Source organism: Heterocephalus glaber, unplaced genomic scaffold, assembly GCF_053883595.1.
Source record: "Heterocephalus glaber isolate CG9 unplaced genomic scaffold, H.glaber_assembly_v1.0 deba00001600, whole genome shotgun sequence".
Lineage (NCBI taxonomy): Eukaryota > Metazoa > Chordata > Mammalia > Rodentia > Bathyergidae > Heterocephalus > Heterocephalus glaber.
Window position 1 is genome coordinate 22,613,684 of NW_028258372.1, and position 20,841 is coordinate 22,634,524.

Genomic DNA, 20,841 nt, shown 5'->3' on the forward strand with positions numbered 1-20,841 from the left:
AAGGAGATGGGATATAATCCCAGCAGATGTGCACCACCATCACTGGCAAAAAATTTTACACATATATATATATGATAAAGAATTTATATCTTAATGTATGAAGGACTTCTTTTTTTTTAGGAGTTCTATAAATCAAAAATAGACAACACAATTTAAAAATGGGCAAACATCCCATTTGACCCAGTTATTCCCCTGCTGTGTATCTTCCCAAGAGAATTAAAAGAATCATACCACAGCGATATATGTGCACCCATGTTCATAGCAGCACAGTTTGTAATAGATAAAGCTTGGAAGCAGCCCAAGTGCTTATCAATTGGAAACTGGATAAAGAAGATGTGTTTTTTTTATAAAATGGAGTAGTACTCAGCCATAAAGAATGAGAAACTAGAGACATTTATAGCTAAATGGATGCATATTGAGGCCATACCCCTAAGTGAAATAAATAGAACACACATGTGTAAATACCGAATAGTTTCTCTAGTGTGAGAAACTGATAGTGAAAACAAGGGTTAAAATGATTAAAATGAATATTGGATAATTGGAAATAGGAAAAAAGGTCCAAAGATGAAGGGGTGAAGGGAGGGGAAGGGGAAAGGAAAGGTGGGAAAGAAAAAACTATGAGAAAAGAAAAAAAATGGAAATGAAATCTATGTAAATAGGGAAGGGTGCACAGGTAATGGGGAAAAAAATAAGAAACAAGATACATCGTGTACAGGTACAAGCACCCAATGATAAATGTAATTGAATTGTATACCTAAAATGTACAAATAAAAGAACTTAGGAAAAATAAAAAATAAAAATAATAAAAATAAAAATGGGCAAACGAAACTCAGACATTTCACAGAAGAAGACATACAAATGACCAATAAGTGGTGGGAAAGCTGTTCAATAACATTAGTTACGTCAATTGAAAACATACTGAAAACCCAGTTTACACCACTAAAATGGGTAAAACAAAATACAATTACCAACATCAGATATTGATGAAGGTACAAGTGGAAATCTCATACACTGCGGGTACACCTTTAAAATGATACACACACTTTAGAAAATAGAGCTTTTTCATCAAATTACACACCAACCTGATGACTAGTAGTTCCACTCCTGTTTACTCAAGAAAAGCAAAATACATATTCACAAAAAGACTTGACCGAGGAAATCAATAGCAGCTTTATTTCTGAGAGCCAAAACCTGGAAACAAGCTCAATAGGAAATAGTAATCAATAGGATTACAATCTAAAAACAATTACGGTATATTTATACAAAGAAGAAGTACTCAGTAATACAACACTATAAATTTCTAAGACATTAAATGAAGTTAAAAACATTAAAAATGCATTCGGTGTAATTCCATTTATATGACTTTCAAGAGCAGATCACCCCATGGCAATAGGTATCAGGACAAGGTTGTAAAAGAAGGGATATTGATTAAACTAGAGCATGAAGTAAGGCAAATGTCCTATGTCTTGATTGGAATATTGGTTATATGAGTATAGGCCTTTGTTAAAACTCACCCTATTGTATACTTAATAGGTAAGCATTTTATGTATATGCAAATTTACCCCCATAAGAAAGAAATATGATCACTTGTAATCCCAGTGACTAGAGAGATTGAGGCAAAAGGGTCGCAAGTTCAAGGCCAGCCTGGGCAATTTAGCAAGGCCCTGGGTCCAACCCACAGTACTTCTTAAAAAGTGGGGGAGGCAGAGAAAGAAAGAGAAAAGCAGTCAAAGAAGATATACCTTTTACACCACGTTTTCCCCCTTGATGCCTACAGGAGTGTCCAATATTCTAGCAAGCATTCAAGGAAAGTTAAAGGAATGAACCATTTTAGCAGGTTATAGATATATGAGACTTTCAGGTAGCTTTTATAAGGTGCTACCTGACAGTTTTCCATAGACAACTCCTTATAGAAAGAGAAATCTTCCTTCCATGCTTTTCTTGAACTGTCACCAGTGGCTCTAATTTTGATTAAATGCACTTTCCTTGGCAATCATTTGTATAAATGCGTGCAAGTGTGTGTGTCTTTATCGCATAATTAATTGTCTTAGGTTGTGACAGACACTATCTAAATTGACTGTTTTTTAAACATTTGTCTTATGTATGCTGTAAAACCAAACTAAAAATAAATCACAAGCACTTTTGAGAAAGGCATCTTTGCTTAACCAATGATTTTCCAGATAATTTCCCCTTAGAAAGAGAGAAATGACTGCAAGTTTATTCCATAGTGCACATTTTTGTTTCCATTATTATTCGAAAATTAATGCATCTATTATGAGAAATGTTATTTCTATGAATAATTTTTAAGTTTTTGAAAATAAAGAGATTCATAACTATATAGTCATAACTCATTTGGGGCTAGTGTGGAAAAAACTTCCTTTGATATACATCATTAAAATGAGGTTATTTTCAATATTTAAATTTGACTTGAAAGAATTAACTTTTAAAACTTCAGTTAAAAGAAAGCAGATGGTAGACAAAGATGTGTTATTGAATTCCAGCTATAAAAATGTGATGTCTAAATTCCAGATGAGAATCGAGCAAATGGGAATGCAGAAATGCCAATATTTACATATCAGAGCTGTATTTTCAATAATATTTTATTTTACATTAAGTAAAAATTACTCAGAAAATCTTGAATCTTTCTGAAAATGGAAATAATTGCATTTTAAAAGCCAGAAGTTTCAACAACTTCCAGATTAAGAAACTGAGTCCCCGTTAATTTGAAAAGATGTTTGCAAAACATTTGCTTTAGTATCACTGGGGTAAAAGGAAGCTCCTGAGCCAGCTATGAATTCTGGTTCTCTACTTCCAAGTTGAGGCCACATTCCTGGGCCCTAGCCCCCTTGCCATTGTCTCCTCCATTGAAATACATCTGTTTTCAGTTCCTTCCATATGTGATAGATCAATGCATAACAGATAAGTTTGGAAGACTATACCTACAGCCTTTACCTCCTATTAGCCTCTGCAAGTCTGATGATTCTTTCATCTTATCAATATTATAGTAATTCAGAGCAGGCCCAAAACACAGAATGAACTTTCAAATGCAGAGCTCACATCTCCAAATCCTCAGCAGGAAACTTGAAAGAGTCAATCTCTGCTACAATCCTGTCATCTTGTGTTTTTGTTGGTTTTGTTTTGTTTTGTTTTGTTGTTGTTACTTTCAGTTTGGGTTATTTTGTTGTTCTGAAACAAGGTCTCACTAGTAGTCCAGGCTGGCCTTGAATTTACTATGTAGCCTAGGCAGCCCTCAAATTTGAAATCCTCTTATCTCAGCCTCCTGGGTGATGGGATTATAGGCTTGCACCACCATACCCAGCTTCGACCGCCTTTAGGAGTTTTGGAAAATTGATGCTACCACTTAATGGAGCTGGGCTTGTTGTGCGAAGACCATTTTCTTCCAATTATGTCTAGTAATTGAATGTTATTGCTGAAGTATAATGAGGATTGTTCACTATTTTGCTTATTCAGAAATGTATTCTTTTTAGTATAATTGTTTTGTGTTTTGTTTTGTTTTTCGAGACAGGATCTTGCTATGTACTTGATGGTGGCCTGTAGCCTAGGCAAGCCTTGAACTCTCAATCCTCCTGTGTCGGCCTCCTGAGTGTTGGGATTACAGGCAGGCACCACCACTCCCAGGCTCTTTAGCATAAATATTATATTCAAAAAAGCATCATTGTATTAGTTAAAGCAGAGCCATAAATTATGAGAAGACAATTTAAATAGTGATTAAGGATATTGATTTACCTACTCTGTTGTGAAGCAATTTAAGTAAATACTGAGATGCTTTAAGCCTATATTTTCTAATCCACAAAATGATAATGATAATTTCCTTACAGTGTTGTAGTGAAGATTAAGTGAGACTTAATCTTATATTTAGACTGTTCTGGTTTGGATCTTCATTTTCTTTATTTTTTTTTTCTTTTTTGTGCTATGGATTGAACCCAGGGCCTTGTACATGCTAGGCAAGCACTCTACCACTAAGCTACATCCCTGCCTTTTTAAATTTTGTTTTGATAACAGAGTCACATTAAATTATTCAGGCTGTCCTTGAATTTACCATCCTCTGCCTCAGCCTCCAAAGTGGCTGGAATTACCGATTCTGCTACCACATACATCATGAGTTAGATCTTAAATGTCCTTCCTAGCCCTACAGGCCATATGCTAAATGTTTTGTTGCCAGCCTGTGGCACTACTGGGAGGTGCTGGAGCTTTCGAGAGTTGGGACCTAGTAAAAGGAAGTTGAGTAATTGAGTGTGTGCTTTTGGAGAGCATATCAGGACTTTGGTGTCCTCTCTCTCTCTCTCTCTCTCTCTCTCACTGTCTCTGTCTGTCTCTCTCTGTCTCTGTCTGTCTCTCTCTCCCCTTCCTTCTTGCAAGGGGGTGAACAAACCACTTCCACTACATACTCTCAGCATGATGTACTGTACTTCCACACGCCCAAAAACAACAGAGCCAAGTGACCACAAAATGATATCTCTGAAACTGTGAGCCAAAATAAGCATTTCCTCTTTATTAGTGGATTATCTCAGGTATTTGTCATAGTGTCAGAAATCTAACACAGGGACATATGCAGAGTTTACAAAGCCGTTGGCTATTTACTCATAATGCTTCTTATTTCCAGGATTAAAGCTGATATTACCATGACTAAAGCCCTGTGAGAGATGGTATTGCATCATGTGTAATTAATAATAGATTTCAACGGAGAGTTATTGCCTTTACTCTTATCAGCCTCATCACATTTGGTATGGGTCTGTCCCTTACTTGATATTGGGGTCATGTCTTACATTTCTGTGAATCATTGAGTGTGGTTATTTGTATATTTTTGAGAATAGAATAATGTATAATTGGAAACACATGCAAATATACTGAAAACATTATTTTACATTTGAGTTACTTTGTGGTTTTAAGTAATTGTAAAGAATAATTTATTTTAACTCCCCAGGGTCTAGTAAAACAACATAGATATTATAGGTACAAATGAAAGGGCTGTTAAAAATCATACACTGCTCTTTGCTTACATTTCAAAAAGGAGCTCTAATTTAGGCATTTTATATTTGAGGTGTCTGTAGACATCTATAGGAAGGAATGAATAGGGAATTGGACATAATTTTGGAGAGGTCTGTAAGTCTGAAACTTAAGAAGAGGTTCATGAGTTTGGGGAAAACAGAGTTTGTCAGAAGCAATGCTACATAATTTTAGGGAAAAATCATTTGGTTAGCCTAGTTCTCCTGCCTACAGCCCAGCTATGGAATTCCGAGACATAATTCCATTTTGGCCTCCGGTCACAACTGAGACCTCAATGATCGGGTGATGCTGTGATTCTCCAGGACAAGATTACACCAGTTGAAGACATCCTGAGAGGAACAAACATCTACTCAGCTCCTCATTGTTCTTGGATTGTTACATCTTATTTACTCGGATATACTGAACTCTCTGCAAGTCATTTGTTACATCTGTTTCTCCAGATGTACTGAATAAAAGGTGCTGTAAACTGGGGGCTTTCGTTTTTGCTGCCCAGAGCAGCACTGATCAGGCCTAAAGCTCCGCTTCTTCTCAGTCTCATTTTCCTACCTTTCCTGTAGTTCACCTTGTGCTGCTGTGGCTTGAAGGAGACTAGGACTCACTGCAGAGGTTCTAGTAACGTCCCCTTTCCCTGTTCCCTACAAGAGTTGTCAATATACGAGTGGTTCTTGGAGCTATGTTGTCTTAGTTACTTTTCTCGTTGCTGAGACAAAATAAAAGATAAAGGAGGAAGGATTTATTTTGGCTCACAGCTTGTAGAGGTTTCAGTTCACAGTCAGCTGGCTCCAAGGCAGGGTGGCATGGCAGAGGGGTATCACAGAGGAGAAACAGTTCATGACAAAGCAGGGCAGACAGAGGCATCAAAGCAGCAAGTGACAGCATCAGCTCTCTTTCTGTCCCTTATATTCTAACCAGGCTACTTGCCCTTAGGATGGGTAGCACCCACATCCAGCCTGCCCAAAACTGTATACACACCCAGAACTATGCCAAACCAATCAGTGGCCTAATTTAGTAATCACATACCCTTAATCCGAGCATTGTACAATTTAAATCCAGCATCACACAACATAGATCCAGCCCAGCCACCTCTGAAATACATCACCTATGACCACATGAGGCTTTGGGGGACATCTAGACACAAGCCATAACATATGTAACTGAATAGACTCACTCAAAGAGAGGGCATAAATTAAGATTTACATAATTAAGAAAGGTCCTGCTGGGCATGGTGGCACATGCCTGTAATCCCAGCACTAAGGGGACTGAGGCAGGAGGATTGTTATGAGTTTAAAGCTAGCCTGGGCTACAAAGTGGGTTCAAGACTAGGCTGAACTACATAGCAGGGCTCTGTTTCAAAAAAAATCAAGCAACCAAGAAAGAAAGAAAACAAAGAAGCAAGCTCCTAAGTAAATCTTAAATTAGTTTGGGAAGATGATGAGAAAATACAGACTGAGTGGTAGTGGATCAGAGGCTCAGTGATATTAGGAGAACCAAGACAAAGCAAACTATCCTATCTCCAGTTCTCTTGTCCCTGACTCTTTGCATCTCACTCTTCAGTGCCTCACATCTGTCTTGAGGGCTTTTTCCAGTTTTGATGAGCTATTTAGATCTACATCTCTAGCTTTCTTAAGTGATCCTCTCTGCTTTTGATGCAATAATTCTGTCATACATGTGTCTACAGATTTGGCTCACTTGTAACTTTTAGGACCTCAGAGCGCAGGATGGGAGGTATCCCTTTGCCAGTCTCCACTCGTATCAACCATATACTTCTCCTTACTCTCCATCTCCCTTTCTCTCCTCTCCCTTGAAGGAGGAGGGATAGCTGCTCTTAATGTTCTTGGCTTCAAATCCCCTGATTCAGTTTCAGATGAGCGCTTGGAAACTCTTTAAACTCATACAAAATCCTGCTTCCCTGGACTTTCTCCTTACCTATCTATTGCCAGTGCTGCAGTCCCTCATTCCCCACACAACTGCAACCCTATTAAGGCCATGGACTAGTGCTCCTGTTCTAACCTCCTTGGGCCATTTGAGCGAGGTTTAGAGGAAGGTCAAGTCTCCTGAACCCAGCCTAATATATTATCCAAGTTTTTTTTACCAAGTTTGCACACTTTACCTCAAAGTGTGCAAAATAAAAATTCCCTGGAAGAAAGGTGTGTAAATTGAGAAATTCAAATAAAGTATTAGATTCTCAACCTACAGTTTGTGGTTGGTGATTTAGCAGTAATCATGTGCTAAATCAATAGGAATTTCTTGAAGGAGTGCTAGGGAGACTAATTAACAAACAACACTGACATTTCCTCTAGACAATGTGGGATATAAATTAGTAGAAGGATAAAATCCCAAGATAACAAACAATCAACAAGTGGGATCTCTTCTTATTAAAAGGCTTCTGCACAGCAAGAGAAACCACCAGCAGTGTGAAGAGACAACCCACAATGTGGGAAAAAATCTTCACCTGCTCTTCCTCAGACAAAGGTCTACTATCTTGAATCTATAAAGAACTTAAAAAGATCAGACCTCCCAAATTTAAAGACCCAATCCAAAAATGGGCATCTGAAATGAACAGACATTTCTCAGACAAAGAAGTAGAAATAGCAAATAAATACATGAAAAAATGTTCAACATCACTGGTCATTCGAGAGATGCAAATGAAAACAATGCTGAGGTTCCACTTCACTCCAGAAAGAATGGCTGCTATCATGAAATCAACCAATAACAAATGCTGGCGGGGCTGTGGGGAAAGAGGAACCCTGCTCCACTGCTGGTGGGAGTGGAGACTGGTGCAACCACTGTGGAAATCAGTATGGAGATACCTCAAAGAACTAGGACTGGAAGTCCCATTTGACCCTGATATTCCACTGCTGGGGATCTTCTCCAAAGAATTAAAAGAATCATACCACAGTGATATATGTGTGCCCATGTTCATAGCAGCACAGTTTGTGATAGCTAAAACTTGGACACAGCCCAAATGTCCATCAACTGGAGACTGGATAAAGAAAATGTGTTTTTTTAAATAAAATGGAGTACTACTCAGCCATAACAAAGGAGAAATTAGAGACATTTATAGCTAAGTGGATGCACTTTGAGGCGATACTCTTAAGTGAAATAAATAGGACACACATGTATGAATACCGAATAGTTTCTCTGGTGTGAGAAACTGAAAGTGTAAAGATGGACTACATGTATAATAGGAAATGTGAAATAGGAAGAAAAGGGGCAAAGGGGAAGGAAGTGGGAGGGCTAGAGGAAAGGATAGAAGGGAACGGGATTAATATGAGAAAATGGAAAAATAGGAACAAAATCTTTGTAAATAGGGAGGAATGGAGGGGTTGAAGGGAAGGCTGGGCAATGGTGAAAAATAAGAACCAAGAGAGACTATGTAAAGGTGCAAATTTCCAATGATGAATGTCATTATATTGTATACCTAAAATGTACCAATGGTTAGAATGAATAATCGATAATGTAAAATAGGAAGAAAAGATCCAAAGGGGTAGGGGTAGTGGGAGGGGCAGGAGAAAGGAAAGAAGGGAAAGGAAAAATGATGAGAAATGGAAAAAATGGAAATAAAGTCTTTGTAAATAGGGAAGGGTGGAGGGTGTGAAGGGAGGGCTAGGAATGGGGAAAAAGTAAGAACCAAGATGCATTATGTAAAGGTACAATTCCCAGTGAGAAATGTAATTGTGTTGCATACCTGCAATGTACCAATAAAAGAATTTTTTTTAAAAATACCAAGATAATTACATGCATCCTATAACTCTGAGAAAGGTTGAAATTTGAAGGATCTAAAATCATTGGTTGGTCCCTGTTTAGCCTATATTTTTACTAAGGTTAGGGATGCTTCAGGGACAGAGATTAAAATCTAGTTGTAAGATATTTGTGTGCTTGACTTTCAAAATTACTGCACAACTAGATCTCTAAAAACAAAGAATTTATAGCTCTAGTTTTTCTATTTGTTCTAGCTGATGATAACTAATCTAGAAAAGCTGGGGGTTTTGTTTGTTTGTTTGTTTGCTTAAGACAGGGTTTTGCTATGTAGTTCAGGCTGGCCTTGAACTCACTGTGTAGCCCAGGTTGGCATCCAACTCACGGTTACCCTCTGCCTCTGCCTCAGCCTCTCGCGTGGTGGGATTACAGGGCTGTGCCATCACGTCTAGTAGAACAGCTGTTTTATCACAATCCTTCAGTTAATAATTACAAAAGTGGAAATATATGGTACACATTGCTGAGCAACTTTACTGTTTAAAAAAATATTTTTCGAGCTCTATGCCACACTTTTTGAGTGCTATATGATGTTTCAGAACACAAAACAAAACTTAATAATATGATGTAGTGTTGAATGGATATACCAAAATTTATTTAGACAGAAAATGTGTTATTTTTTCAGTTTGGTTTGGTTTGGTTTGGTTTCTTTGAGGCAGGGTCTCACTATGTAGTTGAAGCTAGCCTTGAACTCACCATGTAGCCCAGGCTGACCTCGAACTTGCCGTGATTCTCCTGCCTCAGTCTCCTGAGTGCTGGGATTACAGGCATGTGCCACCATGCCCAGCCTATTTTATATTTATACAAACATAAACAATACAGAAATTTACATCCATGTATGTATTTCTTTGCATACTTATATGAATACTTTTGCTTATGTCCACTCAATTATTATAGGAGATGTAGAGCAAGGTATAGGAGGAGAGGCAAGGTTCAGAGTTTCCATGAGCAAAACACCCTCCAGAAACCTCCATGTGTTCAACTGTCCTGAAGCTCTTTCAGTACTGTCTTTGAGTTTTTTGGGTTTTTTGGGGGTACCAGGGATCAAACTTGGGTCCTTGAACTTGTGAGGCAGTGGGGGAAACCACTGAGCTAAATCCCTGACCCTTGTCTTTTGAGTTTTTACAAGGCTTCATTATACAAGGATGACTGATTGAATCATTGGCCGACATAGACTTCAGCTCCTCTCTCCTCCCAATAGGCTGGGTGGTGGGGCTGAAATCCCATCCCTTTAATCCTGCCTCAGTCTATCTTTTTTTAAGGAAAGAACATCTTACTATATTTCCCAAGCTTGCCTCAAACTTTTGGGCTCAAGTGATCCTCCTGCCTCAGCATTCCCAAGTATGTAGGACTACAGATAGGTGCCACTGTGCTTGGCTCTGCCTCATTTTCTGGTAATCATCCCTCATCCTGAAGCTACTAAGGGCTACCAGCCATTAGTTAACTCATTAGCATATAAAAAGACATTTATAATTTTATTTTTAAAAAACTTATTAGTGTATATTCATGGTACATAATAATTACATTCAGCATGAGAAATTAGTACATATACATATTGCATCTTGATTCTTTTTACTTTCCCATCTCATCATGTCCCCCTCCTCAGATCCCCTTCCCATATCCACAAAGTCTCCCTGTTTTCTATCATCTATCTTGCATTTTGCTCTTTAAGTTATTTAGACTTTGGGTTTTTCATATAAGAAAAACTATGTAATATTTAACCTTCTTAAGAACATTTATTATTTTGAAGATCCCAAGAATTTTAGGAGTTGTATGTGAGGAAGCAGCAGATTTGGAAGACGAAATACATACTTCACAAAGTCACAGTCCACAGGACCTCCCATCCTGCCATCAGTCTTTGAGCACAGCTCCCTTACATAAAAGGATACACACTTGAAAGATACTGCCACATAAACAGAATTTTATTCAATCATTAATAAGTAGCCCAGTCCATCACATTGTATAAATATGTATCTCAGGGTGAGGTCATTCAGGTTTGCAGGTTCTCAATCTTGTCAGATTCCAAAAGCAGCAGTAGACTCATCAAACATACAGCTTTGCTTTTTCAGACATCTGATATAAGAGAGCTAAGAGACAATGGTGTTAATTTAATATTTGATTTCTCTCAATTCATACTTATTTATCCATTCCTTTAGTCTCAGCTACTATTCTTTTCTTTTTTTTGGTACTGGGGATCGAACTCAAGACCTTGCGCTTGCAAGGCAGGCACCATAACCACTGAGCTAAATCCCCGGCCCCAAATACTATTCTTCTTTCTCTTCCTTTGTATCCCAAATTTTCCACCTTTGGAAGGGACATTAGGTTCGGCCACTCTGCTTGTCTAGACGCAGGTAGCAATATTAGCATACCAAGTGCAAACTCAGTCTGTTTTCATTCAGATAGAATAAGGTGACATGAAGGCAGAAGTAGCTATATTTCCACCAAGCAATAAAGATATAGTATTGCTATATGGAATGAAGTATCATGCCCTTAGTACTCTGACATAGTTTCTTAGGAATCATGTCTACTTCCACCACTTGTAGTTGCTGCCCTGGTATGAGACCACTGTATCAGGTAAGGAAAAAGAGAAAATAAGTTGAGGTAATGCAGGGAAGAAAGAAAAAATTATAATTGTCAGACCAGTGTACTTCTCTCTTGGCAAGAATGTCATAGTCACACTAGCAGCTTTCCCTACTCCAGCTTCCCCAAATCTACCAGGAAAACAAAGTAATATCTAGTAGGGACCTTCCTTTAGCTCCACTCATGCTGACTGTGAGCACACATCTGTGAACATGTATCAAGCAGCCCTGCCTGCCTTTACCCTCCTCCTCATTTCATACAACCCACCTTTCTGTTGCCCATTCCACTTTCCTATCCAACGTTACCCAGATGGAGATATGTCCCTGCCCATTGTTGGACATTATAGGTTGCCCAGTGTGTTCTTTTGTCTGAGATAATGGTGATCAGCCATCTAAATCCATGTAATATCTTCTGTTCTGGTGTTTCTATAGCACTCTGAGCATTTACATCTATTACTGAGTAAGCAAAGCCTAGTCTATGAACAGGGTCTACAGTCAAAATCCACTTACAAGGCCGGGGATTTAGCTCAATGGCGCTGCCTCACAAGTGCAAGGTTCTGAGTTCAATCCCCATAACTGGGAGGAAAAAAACCCCACTTGTAGTCCCTTAGGGCCACCAGTATTAGTCTGACTTGCCAGCTATGCTCAGGGACTTCCTCCTGGGGAATCTGCCACACAGTCATCTGTCTCTTTTGCCTGCAAACAGAACAGTTCTTATTGGCATTATGTGCCTCAGAGGGTGCAGGACAAATAAGTCTAGATTCACCCCACCTTTGTATTGCTGCAGTGGCCCCCATACCATAGCCACTCATTTCTTGACCAAGGAGGTCACCTTAAATGAGCATGGGGCTATCTACTTGACAATTCCAATCACCTTCCAAATTTGTAGTTCTTCCAAAGAACATCAACATGTCCTGATTTAATGTACCCCTCAAATTCCCATAGATCTAGCATGACTTTAATAGGCTAGATTTCTATTGTCCCTCTGCCTCAGTGTATGGCAAGGCCATTGGTCACTGCCCAGAAATCAGTGAACACCCAATCATAGAATTTTGTGCTTGTTTTGTTCTGTGGTACTTGGGATTGAGCCTGAGACCCTCTCACTGAACCACCTCTCCAGTCACCCCTCTTTTTCTTTTTAGTTTTGAGACAGGGTCTCACTAAGTTGCTAAATTGCCCAGGCTGGGCTCAAACTTGTGAACCTCCTCCCTCAGCCTCCTAGAGTTCTGGAATTATAGGCAAGTGCTACAACAGTTGCTCCCCCTCACTCCCCACCCACCCCACAGTTCAATTCTTCTGCCATTGCTAGGAAAAAAAGCATGCAATTCAACCCATCAAGATTATTTTATGTCCTTCATTCATAGGGATATCTTTGATTAATGTCTGAAAGTAAGGTACTAAGTGCCCTCCAAGTCAAAATTCTGTAGTCCACAGTCCCAGGAATTGTTGCTAGGAGACACTCACACGCTTTTACCATAAGCCCAGTGTAGAGTCCACATAGAGCTATTGAACAATGAGTCCACACCATCATTGCAGCTGCTATTGTACACTATGAGGAGTCAGGCAATCTCACTGTTCCTAGTTAGCATAGCCAATTAGTATTGGTTGAAGGGTAGATTGACATGCCTTCTCTTTTACAATATTGAATAGGAACATGGCCTTGAGCTAAGCGTGGTACTGCACACCTGTAATTCCAGCACTCAGGAGGCTGAGGCTGAGGAAGATCACAGTGAGTTTGAGGCCAGCCTGGGCTACATAGGGAGTTCAAGGCCAGCCTGAATTACATAGCAAGACCCTGTCTCAAAAACAAACAGTAACAGCAACAACAACAAAATAAGGAAAGTGTTCATTCCCATATAACATTTATGTTAAAAAAATTCTTTACATAAAGTCCATTTAAATATTCCAATATTCATAATCTTACCAATTCTTACATGTTTCTGTTCTCTCAGTGAAAGTGTAGCCATGTCAGGGCTTTACTAATGGCTCTTGTAGTGGTGAGTAAGGCTCTCATATCAAGGAGCCCCAGATATTTCTCTTCACTATCCCCTGATCATTTTACCTACCAGTATGCAGAAGGCTTTGGGTCTACAGCAGGGGACTGAGTCAAGGAATCCTTTTGTCAACCTTATCCTGATTGGTCTGCCTGAGAATTGCTCCAGGCAACTTCAGATCGGATTTCTTATGTAATCTTTGCTTTCTGACTTTTTAAATGTCTTCAAGCCAAGGTAAACATAGCAAATTTGTTTGGAACTCCCTAATGTTGGGAGGGGATCCCTTTAGTCTATTGTCCATAGTGTTGTATTAAGGCCTGTATTTTAACCTCATCAATATTTAAGTTTTGTTTTATTCATTGCATTTCTCTTTTTCTTCTGTTTTTGTTTTGGTGCTGGGGATCAAACCCAGGGTCTCATGCAGGTGGAGCTGCAGACACGCCAAATTTAATTAAAAAGCCAAGTCAGGGGATGAATGGGTTGAGAATGAGCTAAGGACTGGATCTGTAGAATAAGAGAGAACTGCATTGAGGACAGGCCCACAGTGGTCTTAGGAAAGTGTCAAACTAGAGCAGCTAAAGCAATGAAGTCTAAGAATGAAGACTGGTAGCTAAGGATGTGCACATGCCAAGAAGTTATGGAATTAGAAATCCATTAACTACAAACATTAACACTGTTCTAGAATAAAAGCTAATTATAATCAGATTAGAGGAAGAGTGCTGGAGAGGTTCTCGAGGTGGATTAAGCCACTGATATATCTAACAAGATAGTGCAATAAGGGGCCGGGGATTTAGCTCAGTGGTTTCACTGCCTGCTGCGCAAGCGTAAGGACCCGAGTTTGATCCCTGATACCAAAAAAAAAAAGACAGTACCATAAGAGGCTTCATTTGCAACTGCCTCAATCTCATCTTACTCCTTATGTGACAGTCTTCATAATTCTGTCTTTTCAGTCTTCATAATTCTTAAGGAGTTACAGTCAATTCTGACCTCATAAGATGACCCATGAAATGTGTTTATTTTTTTAATGATAAAAAAATTCAACAAAGAAACTGAAAATCCTTAGAAAATATCCCTTTTGGGATGTAATACATAATAACATCTTAGTATTCTAAGTTGATCAGATTTATTTTTCAGAGTTACCTAAATTATAATCTACTTGAGTATGCTATTCAATGTATATTTAAATGGTTTGATATATTCCAAAATAAAACCAAATTTTCATCTCTCGGTGGAATTCAGCAGTTCTTTTAAATTATTTCCTAAAAACATTTCTATGAACAGTGTTAGTTAGATAAGAGATATCTTTACCCTTTACTCTCTTACCCCACTAATGAAAAAAATTTTTAGCAGCACACTTTTCTTAAGTGGGGAAAAATTAAAATGTCTTTACAGGCAGCTTGAGTGAGCTGTAACTTGATTTAAATATTCTGGATTCTTCATCTGTACTTTCCCACTGGGATCTTCCAGCCTGCTCTTACAAAGCAATTTCTGCTTTGGTTCTGAATTTGGATCTGAATTATCTGCTCAATGTTAGTTTCCAGGATGATTCTTGATGTTTCTAGATCTCTGCCAAGGCACAAATCTCATCTCCTGTAATAAACATTTTGAAGGGGAAAGGGAGGAAACCTGTAAAGGTTTGTTTGAATGGAATAGACTTTCTTCATATTAGAAAACTGAAAACCAGTGATCATTAAATAACACTTTAGTTTATATTTGAAATAGATATAACAATAATATCTCCCACTTACATACCCATTATTAGCTATAAAGAAACAGCTCATTGGGCTGCATGAGAATGAAAATTTTAATTCATTCTCTTGGCTTTCCAAACACATGCTAGTTTTTTATTTTAATAAAATGCACTAACAGGTGTTAGGCAGAATGTGGCCACATCTGGGACATATAAAATACCATTCCAAATCTCCATGGGAGGGAAATAGCAATATTTATTAGTTCTCCCCAAAAGTCTTTCTAACTAACCCATCTCATTTAACTTGTTTAATTTCTTTAAGTTGAATAGTTAGCAAATAAGAGTAGCATCAATTATTTTGGCTGTCTTGGGAATATAAAAAGGAAATTCAGCACCAAAGAATTCATCACGGACAAATGCACTATGCTGAAATACAAAAGAAACTTCACTAAAGCTTGTGGCTAGAGTTATGTTTTTTCTGCTGAAGAGGTTGTAAATCTTGAATTGCCTGCTTCCTAAAGCCACCTTGAATTATGGGTCTCTTTAGGCCTTTCTACAATGTTTCTATTTAACTTGGCTCTTTCAGAGGAAGCATAATGCATCTAAAAGGTGGCAAATAAAGATTTTTTGGTAAAGGATATATTTAGACAATAGTATATATAGACATGGTGGTTAAATCTCAAGCTATTCCAGTCTTCTAGCCTATCTTTTGTTTTTAATTTTGTTTGCTCACAGCAAGTTTTCTAAGAAAACAAAAACAAAACCTCCTGTCTGCTGCCAGAGGATCAAGTTCATAGACTATTATATTTAGCATCATCTTTAGCTTCTTAAAAATAAACTACACAGGGGTAGGGGATTAACTCACTGGTGCCGCCGCCTGCCTTGCAAGCGCAAGGTCTGGAGTTTTGATCCCCAGGTACCAAAAAATAAAAATAAAAAATAAACTACACAAAATTAAAAAAAAAATACACAGAGGATCCAAATAAATAAGAATATTGAGCAGAAGCTCTGGAGATATCTGTCTCACAGACCACTTCCTAGAAAGAAAGAAGATCCTGACATTGAACATGCAGCATAAGTTGGTAAGGGAGGTGTGGTATTATGAAAAGTATCCTGCCCTTGGAGTCAAGTGAGCAAAGTTTGAAAAAAAAAAAATTTGAGCCTTATCTCTGCTATGTCCTACTCAATGTTTGGGAGAATAATTGAGCCACAGAAATCATGTTTCTTCATCTGTAAAGAAGGAATCATTCTTGGGAGGATTATTCTGAAGATTTAATGAAATAATGGATCTAAACGTCTTCTACAAATGTGACACATACACAGCTTAATATTAACAGACTGTTAAGTGACAATCTTCATCTCACAGGAGCAGATAACTTTAGATACTTGGAGCATGGCTGAAAAGGAATCCATGAGGTAGATATAGAGTAGGCAATAATGACTTTCCATGTAAGACGCACTCCCTAGACAAAGTCCCTGGAAGGACTAAATGTCATCATGATAGAAATTTCTGCTATTAAGTGATAAATGTGAGACAAATCAAGCTGATGAGTGCTATCCTATTTCATATACACACTGGGATCAAATCCTGGCCTTTCATTCTCTTAAAACACATTTATTGAGCATCTACTAAGTCAAGCATTATGCTAGATTCTAGGTATATTCTGGTGAGCAAGATTTCTGTTCTCAAGGAACTGATATTGATATTATTTTTTTTCCCCAGTACCAAGGATTGAACTTAGGACCATGAGCTTTCGAGGCAGGCATGGAAGGAACTGATATTGATATTTTTATTCAAAGCACTTAACAAAGTGCTTGACACATACTAGATGCGTAATACAATTTGGCTAAGCTGAAACAGTATCTCTAAGTTTGTAGCATGACCATAGCATGTGGGAGATTAGGTGGGAAGAACAAGACCTAAATGGCTTCTTCAGTGAGCACTGAGAAGAGGACACACAAGTGTGCTAACAGCTGCCCGGAGACAACACCTGAGGTTAAGGTGTTTACTCAGAAAAGTACCATGGAGGGTGGGAGACAGATGGATCCTGTGGAACTCTAATTGCTTGTGCCTGTGTCTGAGTGAATAAAGTCAAGGTGCGCCAGTTATTTGGGGCTCTATGTCGGAGGGAGACATGAGTCCCCTTGCCCCCCCCCCCCCATTTTAACCTGTTTCTTTGTCTCTTTTTCATGCTCGTCACCCCTTGGTCAGGTCTGAGCCTATAGACTGGTTCCTACAATAGCAGAAAGCCAGTAAAGAAGGGATTTTGTTGTAATTACTTAGAGATGCTCATCCAGCTCGTTGTGTAACCTGACACTACTTTAAAGTCTTGAGAGAAAAAAGAATCTCCTTTTTTCCTAGAGTTCATGTAGTCATCCACCTATACTATAATACTTGTATTATATACTGCTAATTTAATATTCTTCTACTTAAAATATGAGCATCACTTTCAATTAGTACATTTAACATGCAGGCAGAGTGTTACTAGATGTTTTTCAGGATGGCATTCTTTGTGTCAAGTCAAAACACTAGCAAAATTTGTAATTTATGTCAAATCACTACTGATACATTGACTGTGTAGTTTATACTGATTAATATGTACAGATGCTTCTTGACTTATGAGCAAGTTATGTTATAATGAATGCATAGTAATTGAAAATATCATGCATTGAAAATGCATTTAATGTACTTAACCTCCTGAATATTATAGATTAAACTAGCCTCCCTTAAACATCCTCAGAGCATTTACATTAGCCTACTGTTGGCTACAAAATTACAGTAGTCTACAAAATTATCTAACACAAAGCCTATTTCATAATAAAGCACTGAATAGCTCATAGAATGTATTGGATACTGTACTGAAAGTGAAAAATAGAATACTATCATAAAGTTGAAAAATTACAAGTCAACCACTGTCTTGGTTTTTATTGTTATCTGATGCTCAAAGTCAAAGGAGGAATGGTTTATTGTAGCTCACAGTTTGTAGAGGTTTCAGTTCATAGCTGGCTGGCTCCAAAGCAGGATGGCATGGCAGAGGAGAAACAGTTCATGGCAGCAGATGGCAGCAAGGTAGCAAGCATCGACTGACAACAGCAGCCCTCTTTTTGTCCCTTGTATTCTACCCAGTCTACGTGCCCTTAGGGCAGCACTTCCTCCCAGGGTGGGCCTTCCCATTATCCACACCCAGATCTATGCCAAGCCAATCAATCCACTAATTTAGTAATCATATCTTAATCCCAGCATGACATACTCTAGATCCAGCCACCTCTGAAAAGCCCTACCTATGACCACCGGAGGCTTTGGGGGGACATCTAGACACAAGCCATAACAACCATAATAAGTAGGGACTGCATATTGTACAATTAAAAGAAAGGGGAAGAAATTGGCAAGTCCATTCTATATGCAGTCAACCCCACAAGTACACAAAATTTATTTTTAAAAGCATAATTTTCTTGAAGACACTCAAGAATAGAATTTTATAGAATAAAATTTCCTGGAGTGTTTTTCATAGCATCTCCGAACCAACTGGCAGGGTCAGGATGGTTGACATTAGTATCACTCATGAGTAGCCCCATTTCTCTTCCTGAACTGAGTTCAAGGATTTGGTATCCTTACAGATGTGTAGTGCTGTGATAGTTAACTGTATCAATTTGAGTATGAAATGCAAAACTAAATTGGCTCAGCATAGTTCTGGTTGTGGAAGATCCACCCTAGGGAGGATTGTTGTCAGAATGGTATAAAAGGGAAATGAAGGAAGGACTGCTTCTGTTCCTTTGGAGGATCTCTTAATCTTTGCCTTCACTTTGGTCATCATCTTCAGCACAGACCCTTCAGCCTTCCAACGCAAACCCTTTGGCTTCCTGACACAGGAGCACACAGAACACTACAGTGGGCTCCAGGCCTTCAGTTGGATCCTTTGGAGTCCCAGCACAGACAGACCTTTTGCACTCTTCCACACCTGACTCTGTGGGTGGCCACTATAAGCCAATCTTGTAAATTTTTCTTATATATTTGTATATCTTGCCTTAAATCTGTTTCTCTAGTAAGCACTTACTGATAACAGGGGCTGAGGAAGTAGTTTTAGGCAATGAAATGTGATCAATGATCGACTTCCCCTTCAAGTTAAGGCTGTGAAAAGTTCATGGGGGTCTTTGGTTTCTTCCTCTGTCACAGGGGAAGCTGCTGTGTTCTAGGTAATGCAGCTACAAGCTGGTGGAACTTCTGGTCAATCTGCTTCCTGGAGAGACTGGAACACACAAAGCAAGAGGCCTGAGTAAGCAGTAAACTTTTGTTGTGTTAAAACATGCAGATTTTGGAGGTATTTGTTAGTGTATATCATAACATAAACTTTTCTGATCAATATAGTGAGGGAAGATCCACAGTGCTCCTGGTGCCAAGATTTTTAGTAAGAAATAAAATAGATAAAAGACATTCCATTAATTTGTCAGTGATGTCTTTCCTATTAAGGATGTTAGCCTGAGGTCCAGCTTTTTAATCACATTTAATCCAGATATCCCATAAGTTTTATATATTTCCACTAACTCTCCTGTAAAATCTTTATAATGTACTACATTTAACTTTTATCTGTCAAGTTACTGTGCTTTCTACATATGATCACCTTCCTAAACATGAACTGAATTGCCTCATCTACATCAAAATTTTCCAAAGCATTTTAACCAGAGCAAAAGTTTCTAAATTATGAGAATCCAGTCTTCCTTTAATTGAACTACACATACAATCAAATCACCATGAATAGAAAGGAGATGCTTCTGCAACCACACTGTCTCTAGAAAGTGGACTCATAACAGAGAAGCAGAGCATTCATGATTATTTTGATTTTTTTCTCTGTGTCTGAGGAAAGGCTTAACCTGGAAGGATTTATCTGAATTGTCATTTCTTATTTAAAGCTATACATAGGCAAAAGTTTTCAAGCCACTAACAAAGAATGCTTTACTCTTGTTTATTTTGTTTTGGTTTTTTAAATTTTTATTTATTTTTTTACTCTTGTTTACTTTGATGAACGTTAGGTAGCATACACACAGTGTTGTCTTTAATATTTTAATACCTGTCCTCTTTCCACCTATCCCAGGCTCTGTCAAAGACCAACTCAAATCCTAGCTCCTCGGGAAATCAGCTCTGAGCACAACAGCTGTAGCTGATATTTTCCTTTTCCGAATTCCTATGTAAATTCCTATCATTTATTTGGAATTGCTTAGAGAGTTTTAGAGAGTTCAAGAGCTGGAAAGGACCATAGAATCATTCAAATATTGGAAATGAAGAAAATAAAAGTCCAGAGAAGTTATGCAATCTACGGAAGCCACAGTTATTGGAGGCTATTAATCCGTTTGTCCAATTCCTAGCACAATCTGTTTTTATGGTCATAAGTGCCTTCACATTCGTCATTTGGCATTGTTGGTTATCTTTTCAATAGTGCATGGCGTCCCTCCAACGGTACATCTTAAAGTTAGGGAACTCTCATTTATCACTTTATTAGCTCACAACTTGCACGCACTAAGCACTGAATAATTTGTAGGGTAATTGGTTGTGTTTTCGGTAATGATTGCATCTATTTAATCTATTCTTGTATCTTCAAGTTCAAAAGACAGTACAGCCGTGGAAAAGGCCAATGAAGTAGAAATAGCAGCAGGTAAACAGTGAGAACAATCAGAATGCTACAGAGGTCCAATAATACACTTCTAGAGTTGAAGGTCACTTTCTTTGGAATAATTAGATCTTGCAGTTTACTCTGAGGATGAAGTGTGTGTTAGACGGGGCTACCAGGGCACTCAAGTT